Source organism: Pinus tabuliformis, chromosome 1_1 (assembly GCF_031772625.1).
Source record: "Pinus tabuliformis cultivar Carrire ecotype Pingquan chromosome 1_1, CPIR1, whole genome shotgun sequence".
Taxonomy (NCBI): Eukaryota; Viridiplantae; Streptophyta; class Pinopsida; order Pinales; family Pinaceae; genus Pinus; species Pinus tabuliformis.
In genome coordinates this window covers 280,305,062-280,318,723 of record NC_142297.1, presented here as the reverse complement: position 1 = coordinate 280,318,723, position 13,662 = coordinate 280,305,062, and the positions used below count along the sequence as shown (strand labels likewise).

Sequence of the window (13,662 nt, the reverse complement as noted above, 5' to 3'; positions counted from 1 at the left end):
TTGGGAAACCACAATTTGATCAATGGAAAGAATATCATAGATGCCTAGAAGAGATGGAGGAAAGCAAAGAACATGTCAATAAGTTCAGACAAGAGAATCAAAACTATAAAAGGTCAGTGCAACATGTTCTTGAGAACTGTGACAAGGAGGTACATGAGGCATCTAAAGCTCTCAGCAGAGGAAAACACTTTGTGAAATGGTCCATTCTAGTGAGGAGACAATGTAAAAATATTTATGTCAGGAATCTAGTACTGAATGCAAAACTAAGGAGCATGAAAAAGAGTTTGGACAAAGCTTGGGAGTTGGTTAGAAAATATAAGGAGGTAGGCAAAGCACCTTCACCTAAAAGAGTGCCAAGGTTGAGATCTAAAGCTATGAATAAAGAAAAAGCTACCTTGCCACCACTTATTGAGAAAACTGATTTCACACCTCAAACTTCAAAGACCAAGGCTTCCACCAGCAAGACCTCTAGCAAAAGGAAGAGGAGGTAAATGGTCTTGGATTGAAGTCTAAAAATTTTGTTTCTCTTTCAAATTTCAAGTTGCAAATGTTGTTTTGGTTGGTGTAATGGTGTGCTACTGATGCTTGGAGCGGCTTATATTAGTATGATGTTGTTTTGGTAAGACTGGGAGGGAATTTAAGAAACAATTTTGGAAAAGGAGTTGCGCAGGTGCTACGCAATCGTTGCGCAAGCCATGCTTGTACATTTGCACGTATGTTGAGAGGAAGCCACTTGTTGAAATTTGAAGATAGGAACATGGGGTAGGTGTGGCAGCCAACTCACCTCTTCAACAGCCAGCCACGTGTCAGTTTTGAAAGCAAAAAGTCATTGTGCAGTCGCTTCCCAGTCAGCACCAGTTGTCCCTGTGTTTTTTTTCTTTATTGGGTTCACGAAGATGGATTTCAAAGATATGCTTGTTTTATTAAGACATTTAGTGTTTCTTAGATAAAGCTATGAAGCTTTTATGGCTTTTGTTTGTTTTTCATTGTAAGAGGAAAAAGACTCATAACAACGAAAAACATTTCCTCTTTTTATTTTTGATTCGATCCACTGTTGGATCAATGATGCACCGAACTTAGACACTTATGATATTTTATGTATGGTCTATTTAAGATGGTTAATGCATATGAAGCAGGTTGTTGTTGGTTCAACATTATTGTGGATTGGTTTTAGAGATTATGTGATTGTGATCAATTTTCATGTATGGAATGCTTATGACTTTAGGGTTATCAATTATTGTCTGCAAGGATATTTATGGTATGACACTTTGGAGTTCTTTTCATATATTTATCAGTTATTCAATCAGTTTCTTCTCTACACTTTCTTGTGTATGGGTATAGTGATTTCAATTGTGTTGGAATTCAGTTTATACTGCTCTAAAAAAATTGTGTCCATATTTCATTTGCAAATGAAATATTACATACATGTGCATGATGTCACTTCTCTTCAATTTCTTTCTGATGTATAAGCAGTATTGTTGTGTGCAAGGAAAGGATTTGTGTTTTTGTTCTCTCCTCTATACTAAAGCTTATTTCTCTCCAAATTTTATGCTTGACAAGCCTTTGTGGGTGATATTGGTTTTACTTGCATAAGCAAAGTGGGTAGTAAGTCAAATTGATCACATATTTCCATCCTCTTCGGCCATTCATTCTTCAACCAAACGTTTCAAATTCCCTTTGAGATCTGGTCTCTGTATACCATATAGTCGAAATCTTCAGTTTCCATAAGTTGAGGGAGCCCCCTCTGGTTGGAGAAGACCAGTCTCTCAACCCAAAGAGGTTTGTGGTTACCTCTGAGCTTTCTCCTTTCAGCCTGGAGAAAACTACGGAGTGCTAACACTTCCTTCACTTCCCATGGGCACTTTTGTTGCAGAATGGCATAGACTCTTTTCGAGAAAAGTCTATTGTTCTCGTCTAAAGTGGTATTGCTGCAAAAAGGCCCCCATGTTTCTTCTAGTTCATCTAGAATTTTGCCCAAAATTTTATAGCCATTTTCTAAAAAAAATCCCATCTTCAAAAAAATTTGTGATATCCCTTAAATCAACAATTCAAAAAGATAAAAAAAACACTCCCCGTCACTATATATATATATATATATATATATATATATATATATATATATATATATTTTCCAAAAGAAAATCGTAATTTTATTAATTAAAACAAAATTACATGTTGCAGATGTTGTGGCGCATTCCATTAGTAGTTGTTGACTGCTGATCAAAGTTCATGAAAACAAGAAAATAATGTACAAGTGGGGAAAAGTCATGCTTTTCACCCTTTTTTCTTCTCAACCTTTCGCCACTCCCCTTGAGTCGATAATGTAGATACAAGTGCTAGTGAAGTGTCAACCACAGGTTGGGGTTGTCTTTATCAGAATCTAAGGTGTCTGATATGTGTTGTCATTTGGATCCGCTGGTATCCATTGTTTCTAGTATCTTTACCGACTGTGAGTCCATCAGATCTTGTGGATTTAAATCCTCTGCTTCTGGTTCTTTATTCATCTGATTGTTCTCGTTGGGTATGACATGTTCGGCATCCTCTTCCTCCTCCTCATCGGAGAGTGGTGGAGGAAATTGCCATCCCTTGGCTTGTTTCCCTGATTTCTTCTTCCTACGAATGTCTTTTTTGGCTTCTGGACATGTGTTTTGTAGATGACCTGTTTGTCGGCAAGTTCTGCATCTGAATGTTGTATTTTCATAATCTAAAACCTGTGTCCAGCACCTCTGTTTATGCTTCAGTTGAATTTGATCTGGAAAACCTCTGCTGAGATCTACTTCCACACAAATTCATGCAAATGTGTAGATTCTTTCCTCCAGTATTTGGGTGTCCATTTTGATATAACTCCCAATGGTATTACCGATTCCTGCAAGGACTTGTTGATTCCAAAGATGTATTGGGAGGTTGTGCAAGCATACCCAAACTGGCATCCTTGAAACAACCATTGTGTTTGCATCAAATTCTGGAAACCATGGTGTGATGAAGAGACCCGTGGACCCCCAGAACCAAGGTCCTTCCCGTATTATAATATCTCTAGCCTCTGCTGAAGGGAAGTTCACTATGAAGAAACCCTTGGAGCAGAGATGTATTTCACATTGTGTAGTCCAGTTTGTGAAAATCCAATGAAATAGCTCAACAGGCTTGGGCCAAAACAGTTGAATCTACAAATTATAGCTTGTTTTTCAAATATAGTACAGTGCTCATCTGTTTCTGGTATATCTATGTTTAATTCTGGGGTATAATTCAATTGCTCCACAATATATGGCCTTGGTTCCATTCCTGCTTGTTTTGGTGTTGTTGTGGATGTATTTTTCCCTTGGAGAATGTTTTTGAAAGATAGTCCTCCATTTTTTTCCCTGATGTGTTTCTGCGCTTTTTGCTGAGCAACTCCCAATTCCTTCTCCCCTATAAGGATTTTTACTGTTATCTGCCACGCCACCTCTTAGTCTCAGATTGAGAATTATGGTTGACACAGGTGCGATTTTGTAGTCCATAAGAGGCTTGGAGTCCTAGAGTGCTCTGCCCCCATATATCAAATTTTGTAAACTGGTGGGATATCCAACTTGTTGGGAGATAAGGTTCTTCAGATGCTTCACACAATCGGTTCCATGTACCCAAATCAAATGTGTTTTTCCGATAGGGGTTTTGACAAAAACTTGGAAATGGAGGGTACTTACCAAAGATCTGGGTTTTGGGTTTTGTTGCCATCTGGGGTAGCTTGTCTGAGCAGCAGTAGTTGCGCTTCGCCGCAATGTGGGCTCTGCGTTCCCTAACAGGGTTCTGGTGCCCTGTTCCCGTTGATCGTTTATCTGCAATAGCTCTGCTTTAAGTTGTTCCATCTTCAACCCCATGGACCTCTGTACAGCCCCTCTTTCGGTTTCGGGTAATTTAGCCAGAAGGGCATCGAAAATTTCCAGGGTTTGTTTCACATCGCGTCTGGCGGTCTCGGCTTCCTTGTCAAAATAAACAGTTTCTTTAGACTCCATTGCCATCTCAAGCTCTTCTCTCACCTTCGCAAATTTTGCATTGTTCTCATCTACTTCCTTACTGTAATCCAAATTGTTTGAGCCAATGCTGAAATGTCTCCTATCAATCTCAAACGGGGATCCCAAAGTACCTATTTCCGCACCCCAAGTTCGAATCCGACCGCTGAATTTGAGAGTTCCGTTGAAGAGACATTTTTCGGATCCCTTTGAAGTAAGGGTTTCTTGTTGTTCAGAAGACAAATTCAGGGTTGATTTGATGGGGGTTTCCAGCGGCCTTGCGAATCGGAGTTCAGGGGTTGGATGAGAGGACTCTCGCTTAAACCTTGTGGGCTTTGTTCAGATCTCTCGCAGAAGCCGCACCATTGCCATCGCGGACTCAAACCCTGCTGCTCTTAAAACCCTGGAACCGGAACCGTGGTCTCTCCTCCATTGCTGCATTTCTCGTGCGAAACTTATTACTTGGATAGTTGATATATATATTCCAAAACTCCAAATGAATTCCAAAACACAGTCCAACAAGACCTACTAAAATAAATCTCTGCAACTAATTAAAGAAATTAACCAAAATCGTGCGTCTCACTAAAATATTGCATGAATTTGTTCCACGTCATGGCAGTTTTGAAGAGAGAACACTGAGTATACATCTCTGCAAAATGCAACTGACCGACATGTCAACTGAAGAAGAGTACAATAAGTATTCCAACAACAATTCAGGAGCTCTGTACCATGTAGTCACCACCTGTGCGGTCTGGAAGCTCTACGTCGGTTGTCCCTTGGCCCCTGAAGCCCGGCTACAACTGCTGCAATTTTAATTACAAGGCTCATGACCACTGTCCACAACCCACGACCCCTGCCATTGCTTATCTGGTCCAGGGCACAAATTTAATTTATGGTATGATATATCAACTACCCAAGTGACGGATGGGCAACCACACCTGGTTCCATTCAGTGATGCGCCCAGGTTCTGACAGTGATGCAGCATATTGGCTAATGACCGCGTGGTTCTACGAATACCCTCTGCAATCCTTGTGATCAGTCGATGATAGATTGTGCCCCCGACTTCTCTACAGCTCTGCGAGATATGAGATTTTTGCCACATAACTCACGATCTCCAGCTTAATTCAACTATAATGCCTTTGCTCGACCCTATGGTGTATATGTAGTTGTTCTGCAAATTATGCTGGCCTTTAGATGGTGCACACAAAGGATGACCAATTGACCATGAAATTCAGGTTTATGGAAGGTACAGCTCTGATACTACTATAAGATCACAAACTTTTAAAATTTTTAACAGATTTAGTATACTTTCGTGTTTTAGTTAAAAAAAATTGTAATCAAAACACTTAATACAAAAAGATTTGGAAATGAAACTTTATTTATATTATTAACGGAATAAAATAGTACATACCTATGCAATAATATGGGAGCGCCTTCAATGACATGCACAATTGCGCACAACTGCTCATTAAAAGAGAAAACAAAAAAAACTGAAGCACAATCTTGGATCTCGATAGATTTACTATACAGATTACACTCACTGGGTGGATCAAATTAGAAGTGGTCTGGAGAAGTTTTCAACAAAGACAAAATAGATAGATAACTCAAGATGATCCAAATGCTTACCTCCTATCCCCTTTTATAAGCTTGATAGACTCTCTAGAAACCTTATTTTACTATTTTACCTTGAAAACCGAAGACAAATACCATGAACTTAAATTGATATTATAAGAAAATACCACGATAAATACTAGGCAAATTTAGTCCATTTTATCTATATCAAAATAGAAAATATTACATTATATGAACGCGGAAAGTGACAAGAGCCCAACAATTTCCACGTTGTGGACCCATGACCTATGGTTTGGTGTGGACAAACCTTTTTCTTCTTGTGATCAAGATCATGGATGACCCACTATAAAGACACGTCATAATTTACACTTAAAGCGTTGTTCTCGATAAATTAAAAAATATTGTCTGTGTGTTATAAGTCGATTATTCTGAGAAAGTGGAAGGAAAATGAGAAGGGAAGTGGTTCGACATTTTTTTTTAACAAAACCGTAATCTCACCAAGACCACCAATTAGGTTTAAAGCGCCGACCACTTTTAGTGGATCCGTAACAGATTGAGTAGATATCACATTTTTCAAAAGAGAAGTCTTTTGGTTGCAGAAACCATCGATTGACATAAAGATGAGCACTAATGTTTTATTAAGTATTTTGATGTGACACTTATTTGTAAGATAAGAGTTATATATATATATATATAAACTTTAATTATGTGGCTTGTATTTATTTGAAATTTAAAATATAATGTTTTAATAAGTAGATATTTACTTTTCTGTATGTTCATTTTTTTTATTAATAAATATTTACTTTTCATAATGTTAAATTTATTTAAAAATAAATGATTAAAATGTTAAATTTATTTATTTTATTTAGTTTTAGTTTTTTATTTTCTTTGATAGGAAAAGTATAAAACTATTTTGCACAAATCATTAAGAAAGTAAAATTATTTCTTATAAATCTCTAACAAATTTTTTCAAATTGTATAACTTTTTTTAATACTTATTTTTTCTATCTATTATTTTTGAAAGATGAAGTAATATTTCTATTATTAATTAAATTTAATTTAAGTATTAAATCACTAAGATAATTACAACTTAAATTTAAATTTAAATATACCTATTTAATGATTGTTAATCAACCATCCTCTTCAATGATTAAGTTAAAACCATGACGTACAAATTTCTTCATCATACTTCAAATATTTTTCTTTAAATAAAAAGACATAAACAAATAATAATACAAATTATTAAATTAAAATCAAATATTTAAAAAATTCACAATCATTTTCAATTTTTTATTCACAATCATTTTCAATTTTTTATTCATCTTGCCTAAGATATTTCATTCTTTAATCTACACAAATAAAATACAAAATTATTTGAATAATAGGAAAAAGTATATGTTTCCCCCAAATTTTCATCCTAGGTTATTTCTTATAAACAAATAAAAATATAAATAAAAAAATAAAAATAAAAATATTGATCATAGGTGATTTCTTATAAATAATAAAAATAAAAAATTTATTTAATAGATGTAAATAATTGTTTTCAAAATTAATTATTTTTAAAATATAATTTATTGTTCAAAGATTATGAATTTTTGTAAGTTTGCTTTTATACTAATAATAAAGAATTAAATATTTAACTCATGTCTACATATTAACTTAGATAGCTAAATGGCTTGGAATATGTTCTAAAACTATTAACTAAGATTGTGTCTTCTTTCTCTATAAAGAGACAAGTTCACGCCCCAAGACTCAAAGGTATTTGTCAAGAGTGAAACATTGTTCTTTAAAATGCAATTCCAAGTGGTTTGGGTTTTATTGAATAACGATGATGAGTTAGCCTGCATAAATAGTAGTGAGGGATTAATTGCTTCATTATTGGGTTGACCAATGAGTTATAATAGATTTTCCCATTGTTTATAAAAATCAATTTAAAATTTATTAGAAACATGTGAATTCTTTTATGGAAGAAAACTAATTTTACTAACACATGTTTCTAAACATACTTCATTAACATAAAATTAATTATAAATTTTTAAATTAAATTTTGTGATAAAATAATAATAAAATATCTCATTAATATCTACTTATCAATTTGGAATGTTAGAGATGTATGAAATCCTTTTTATGAAAAGAAACTAACTTTAAGAAGCCAAACACCTTTATCTTAGAATTTTAGAAATTTAAGACTGCAAAATTTGAAAAATCAACATTTTAGTTAACAAACTTTTTACTGAAGTATATACTTAATTTACCTTTTCATCTCAGTACACATCACCTATGGTTGGTATGAACGAACCTTTTTCTTCTTACAGTCACGATATCATGGCTGAACCATGCCCACTGGCATGGTTGGACTTGGGACGTGTCATACGACTCGACGCGCTTTTTCAGTGAAGCATTTTTCTGCAAAAATGGCAGGGAAACCAATTAGTGGACTGTGGAACATGGAAGTAATCAAGCAAGTGGTTGTTATAGTTTTATCAGGCAGAGGAATTGCTCGGAAAGTTATTTAGAGAAAATTTGGCAAGGATTTTTGTAAATCCAAGTTATAGTTGTTAAACTTTAAAATTTTAGGTGTTTTAGAGGTTTTTGATGGTGGTCAATCTATTTCCACAATCAAAAACACAATTCAAACACTTCCTCTACAAAATTTTTGAAATTTTTTTGTCCAGATTCCGACCACTTTGCTATCCAGAGCATTCTTCCACTTGGTTAGACGACTCCATTTTATTTAGTGGAGGTGTACTGTCATGACTGACCATACATGACGTGTTGAGTACAGATAACATGCAGTTTGGTTTGCTCGAATCCTTTTTTCTTGTCGTCAGGATATAGTGAATGATAACCGGTAGAGTTTGACATGAGATCTATTGCAGAGTGGTCTGTGTGAGATATTTTGGATTTTTAGTGGATTTATCTTAAATTTTGATGAAAAAATTTATGGTAAAATTTTGATTTGTATTATTTAAATTAATTTTTTGAATAATTTAACACTTTTGAAAAAATGACCCATTATTATTGTGAAAAATTTATTGTTAAGCTCCATTAGTTTATGCAAAATTGCTGCCTAAAATTATGGAATTTAAACTGCAGTCTTTCCTTAACTTAACCAACTGCAGTAGTTTCCTTAAGTTAAGGAAATCAACTACAACTAATAAATTTATTGTTAGGAGCTACTGAAGTGGTCCATTACTCCCATCTGGAGTTCTCTGCCTTGATCTGTGGGACATCTGACACATAGCTATCAGAAGCTTGATGGAAGCTTAGCTATAAATTCATCTGTTTGGTCCCCAAGCTTGCATCTCAATCCCCTTCAGTTTTACACCATCTCGCTGAGATAGCAGAGCTTGGAAGTGCCTTCAGATTAGTTGTCTTCTTTCCTTTTTGCATGGGCAGCTGGAGCGTGATGTTTCGGAAGGAAATTGCATCAACATTTTCACCAATGGCTGGAGGTAACTCGTATCCCTAGGCATTAAGTTTCAGTGATTCTTTTCAGTTCTTTCCGCATGTAGAATCGTTGTTTAAGTTTATGATTTGTCTAACATTTGGTATCAGAGCATTTTTACCTCTGGCTTGCTGTGTGTTGGAAAAGAAACGAATTCTTAATTTTGGGCATGGTCTATTAAGCATAACAGTCATTTTCAGTATATGCATGTCGTTCTCAGAGGGTTCCGGCCTTGCGCTGTTTAGAAACCCTCAAACTCCACGTCCTGCATCCCTTGTCCTGCCCAAAACGTTGGAGAGCAAGAACGACATGCATGAGTTCTGCTTGCTTTTCGACTTGCATTTTATTGTATGGCTTCATTTTGTTGCTCGACCCCGGATTCATGCCATTCGCCCTTATAATGTCTTTTATAATACAGCTGAGAAGCTATTATAATTTAATCTGTCCAACCGTAGCAGGGTAGAGTGAGTGGCCATAGATAGCTTGATTGATCTAACGCCTCTACTTTGGCATGTTTTTTGTGGGTTTGGAAATGAAGTCTATAGCTTGCGTACAGATCTTCTTTTCTGCGATTGGCTGCATAGTTAGCTTTTGTTGCATATATTTGGAATCTGATTTGTAATGCATGTTGGGGAAAATAATATTTATTTCAATAAAATGCACATAATCCTATCCTATGTGGAACTACAATACCCCAATGTGAATAATTGCATTTCGCGCAATCTCACTGAAAATAATCTGATGCAGAGACCCTACAAATCTCTCTTCAGAGAATCTTGTATTGCCTTTTATTTTCATCAGTCATTTACCGTACTTACAGAAGCGATCCGCATTTGTGATGGGTGTATTTGAAATACATCTGACACAATGGTGGTCTTGTTATCATATAATCTTGCTATGATTGCAATATAAAGGCGCACTGCTAATTTTGCATTTGCAGATGGGTGTACTGACTATTCGTTAAATTGATTCCCGTAATGGAGTAAATTGATTCTCTGGTAGTTGTTAACCTTTAACAGGGTAGGATTAATGGAGTTACATGGTTGTCTACGCATAGTTGAAACAAAGGGTTTCGTGTGGGAATAAAAGAATCAAAACTCAAGTTCGGACAAACCGTTCCCCACTGAAACACACGTTTTCTTTTGAGTAATGATTCACGCAACTAACTCAAGGATCCCAAAGTGGGCTCCATAAAATAATATAATTATTAAATTCATAATTATATAACTACGTTGAGTGATTATAAGAGTTAGGTTTGTATAAACTCTTTTTACTTTTGATGATATACCATATTGTTTGGTTTGTTTTAAATAAAAACGTGAAATTCATTTTAAATAATATTAAATGGAAATACTCCTCTAAGCAATTTCTACACAGCCTGCATATTTAAGTTATGGGAACATGTCTAAATATAAACATATGAATATGTGCTGCATTTATGTAATAAATTTGCCTTTTGCTTTGAAAAGCATGAGCACATAACACGGCTATCTCATTGATAATATTTAAATTGAAGGAAACCAGGAACAATGAAGCTTGTAATGTGCAGAATCATTGTTGCAAACTAATAAATATGGCATCTAATAAATATAGAATTTTTATAGGAGATATCATGAGAGCTTCAAACTTACAGTTGCCATCACCGATAATATTGTTAAGGGAAGAATGAGATTCGACCCGTAATTATGTTATGCCTATGAGGATTAGAATTTGATTTAACGGGCAAAATGCTCGTTACACGGTATTTTGGTTATAATTTTGGTTATATATATTTTTTATTTATATAACTTTATAAACTTAGATATATTTCGGTTATAACTTTGGTTATATATATTTTGGTTATATAACTTTAGATGATTTTATAAATGTATATTTAAAGTAAATGGAAAGGTCAATATATGACCTGATTCATTCAAGAACATTCATGACATAAAGGCTCTCCACAAAGTCTCAGGTATGAACATGAAATGTTTTGTGAAGTCTATTCTTTTTTATATGAGTCATGTTAAAGGAAATAGTTTATGCATTCTTAAATATTTCAATATTTCAATATTTGAAATGGTTTAGTCTTTTGTTTCAAATTATTTCAAATTTGCAGTTTTTGCAAATTATTTAAAGAAATAATTATAACTTTTTAGAGCCCATTTTTGTAATTAATTTAAGAATTAGTCTTAAATAAATTATGGGACAGTTAGACTAAGGAATGTAAATTTCATTTTGCTGGAAAAACATTACAGTTATATGGAGTTTATTAAAATGTCATTTTGACTTACTCCTTTCAGTAAACATTATTTTTCTCTCTGGTTAAGTTTTGTTTATGCAACAAAATAATGTCTAGTGATCCATATGATTTTAATTAATTAGAGAATAGCCACAGCATCTTTAATTAAATAAAATTATATATTGATTGGCAAGATCACATAAAGATTATTTAGACATTAAATTGTAATTAATTACACTGAATATAATAAATTTTATCCCACAGGAATTTTTATTATATTTATGTGATTAATTAGGATAAAATTTCATAACCTACCCACAGGAGTTATGAATTAATAAGTTTTATCATAAAGTTTTATTGAATCTGTTTGAATTGAACATTTAGCCTACAGGCAATTTTCATGTCATTTGATTCAATTCTTTTTAGCATGTTTTACATTGGTAAAACATGAAAGTTCATAAAGTTTTATTGAGTCCGTTTGAATTGAAAATTTAGCCCACAGACAATTTTCATGTCATTTGATTCAATTCTTTTTAGCATGTTTTACATTGGTAAAACATGAAAGTTCATAAAGTTTTATTGAGTCTGTTTGAATTGGAAATTTAACCCACAGGCAATTTTCATGTCATTTGATTCATTTTTTTTTTTTTTTGCATGATCTACATTGGTAAAACATGAAAGTTATTAAGCCTCAATTTTAACATAAGCATGTGATCCTTTTGATGCAGCAGTACAACCTGCAAATTTCTCTGAAATTCGTTGTGACATTCCCGAACTTAAGGGAGATAACTACAAGATTTGGAAGGAGAGAATTCTCCTTCATTTAGGGTGGATGGACATAGATTATGCTATCAGGAAAGATGAACCATCGACACTCACTAATACCAGCACTGCAGCGGACATCGCGCTTTATGAACGATGGGAGCAATCCAATCGTCTAAGCATGATGTTCATTAAGACCAAAATTTCAGCTGGTATTCGAGATTCCGTTGATCAGCATGATAAGGTCCGAGACTTGTTGAAGGCCATTGATGAACAATTCGTCTCTTCAGACAAGGCACTAGCAAGCACCCTAATCATGAAGTTCTCATCCCTAAGGCTCGCCAGTGTGAAAGGTGTGCGCGAGCACATCATGCAGATGAGGGACACTGTGGCTCAATTGAAGAAACTCGAGGTTGAAATATCGGAGTCCTTCCTAGTGCACTACATCCTGAACACCCTTCCGCACCAATATGGGCCTTTCAAAATCTCATACAACACACATAAGGATAAATGGTCAATTAATGAACTCATGACCATGTGCGTTCAAGAGGAAGAGAGACTGGTGATGGAACTGGGAGAGAGTGCAATGCTGGCAACGCATGGAAAGGGCAAATCTCAAGCCAATCGGAAAGGGAAAGGTAAAGCACCTCCCCAAGCTGATATCAAGAAGGTTTCCAAGTGTTTTTTCTGTAAGAAGAAGGGACACATAAAGAAGGAATGCGCCAAATATCAGAAATGGCTTGCAGACAAAGGTAATTTAATCTCGTTTGTTTGTTATGAATCTAATATGGTTAACGTTGATATTAACACATGGTGGATTGATTCTGGATCAACAATTCACATTTCGAATTCCTTGCAGGGTTTGCAGAACCTAAGGAAGCCAGTGGGAAGTGAGCAAAGCATCTTATCAGGAAACAAGATGGGCTCGCATGTGGAAGCTATAGGAACATGTTATTTAGCTTTAAGTAGTGGTTTTGTTTTGGAGTTAGAAAAGACTTTTTATGTTCCAAGTTTTTCTAGAAACTTGATCTCAGTTTCAAGGCTTGTACCTTTTGGATATTCCTTAAACTTTTCAGAAAAGAATCTTTCAGTCTATTCTATAAATCTGATTATGTTGGGAATGGTATTTTGTCTAATGGTCTTTAGTGCATTAATTTACAAAACAATGTCACATATGATTCAATGCATGTTGGCACTAAAAGACGATGGTTATTAACACTTCTTCATTAATAACACTTCGTCATTAATGATTGACAACACTTCTTCATTAATAACACATCTTCATTGATTCCCCTCTAGTCATGGTGAGCAATTGGTTTGCAAGCTCAAGAAGTCATTATATGGTTTAAAACAAGCATCCTGCCAATGGTATTTGAAATTCCATAATGTAATTTCTTCTTTTGGTTTTGTAGAAAACATTATGGATCAATGTATATACCTGAAGGTTAGTGGGAGTAAAATTTGTTTTCTTGTTTTATATGTGGATGACCTTTTTGCTAGCAACCAATGATAAGGGTTTGCTACATGAGGTGAGACAATTCCTCTCTAAAAGTTTTGATATGAAGGATATAGGTGAGGCATCTTATGTTATTGGCATTAAGATCCATAGAGACAGATTTCGAGGCATCTTGGGTCTGTCACAGGAAACCTATATTAATAAAATTTTAGAGAAATTT

The 13,662-nt window shown here is 34.7% G+C and overlaps 1 pseudogene; it reads right to left on the bottom strand.

The window, feature by feature from the left end:
• Positions 1 to 2,402: 2,402 nt before the first annotated feature.
• On the bottom strand, positions 2,403 to 4,355 carry LOC149212629 (uncharacterized; annotated as a pseudogene).
• Positions 4,356 to 13,662: the final 9,307 nt, after the last annotated feature.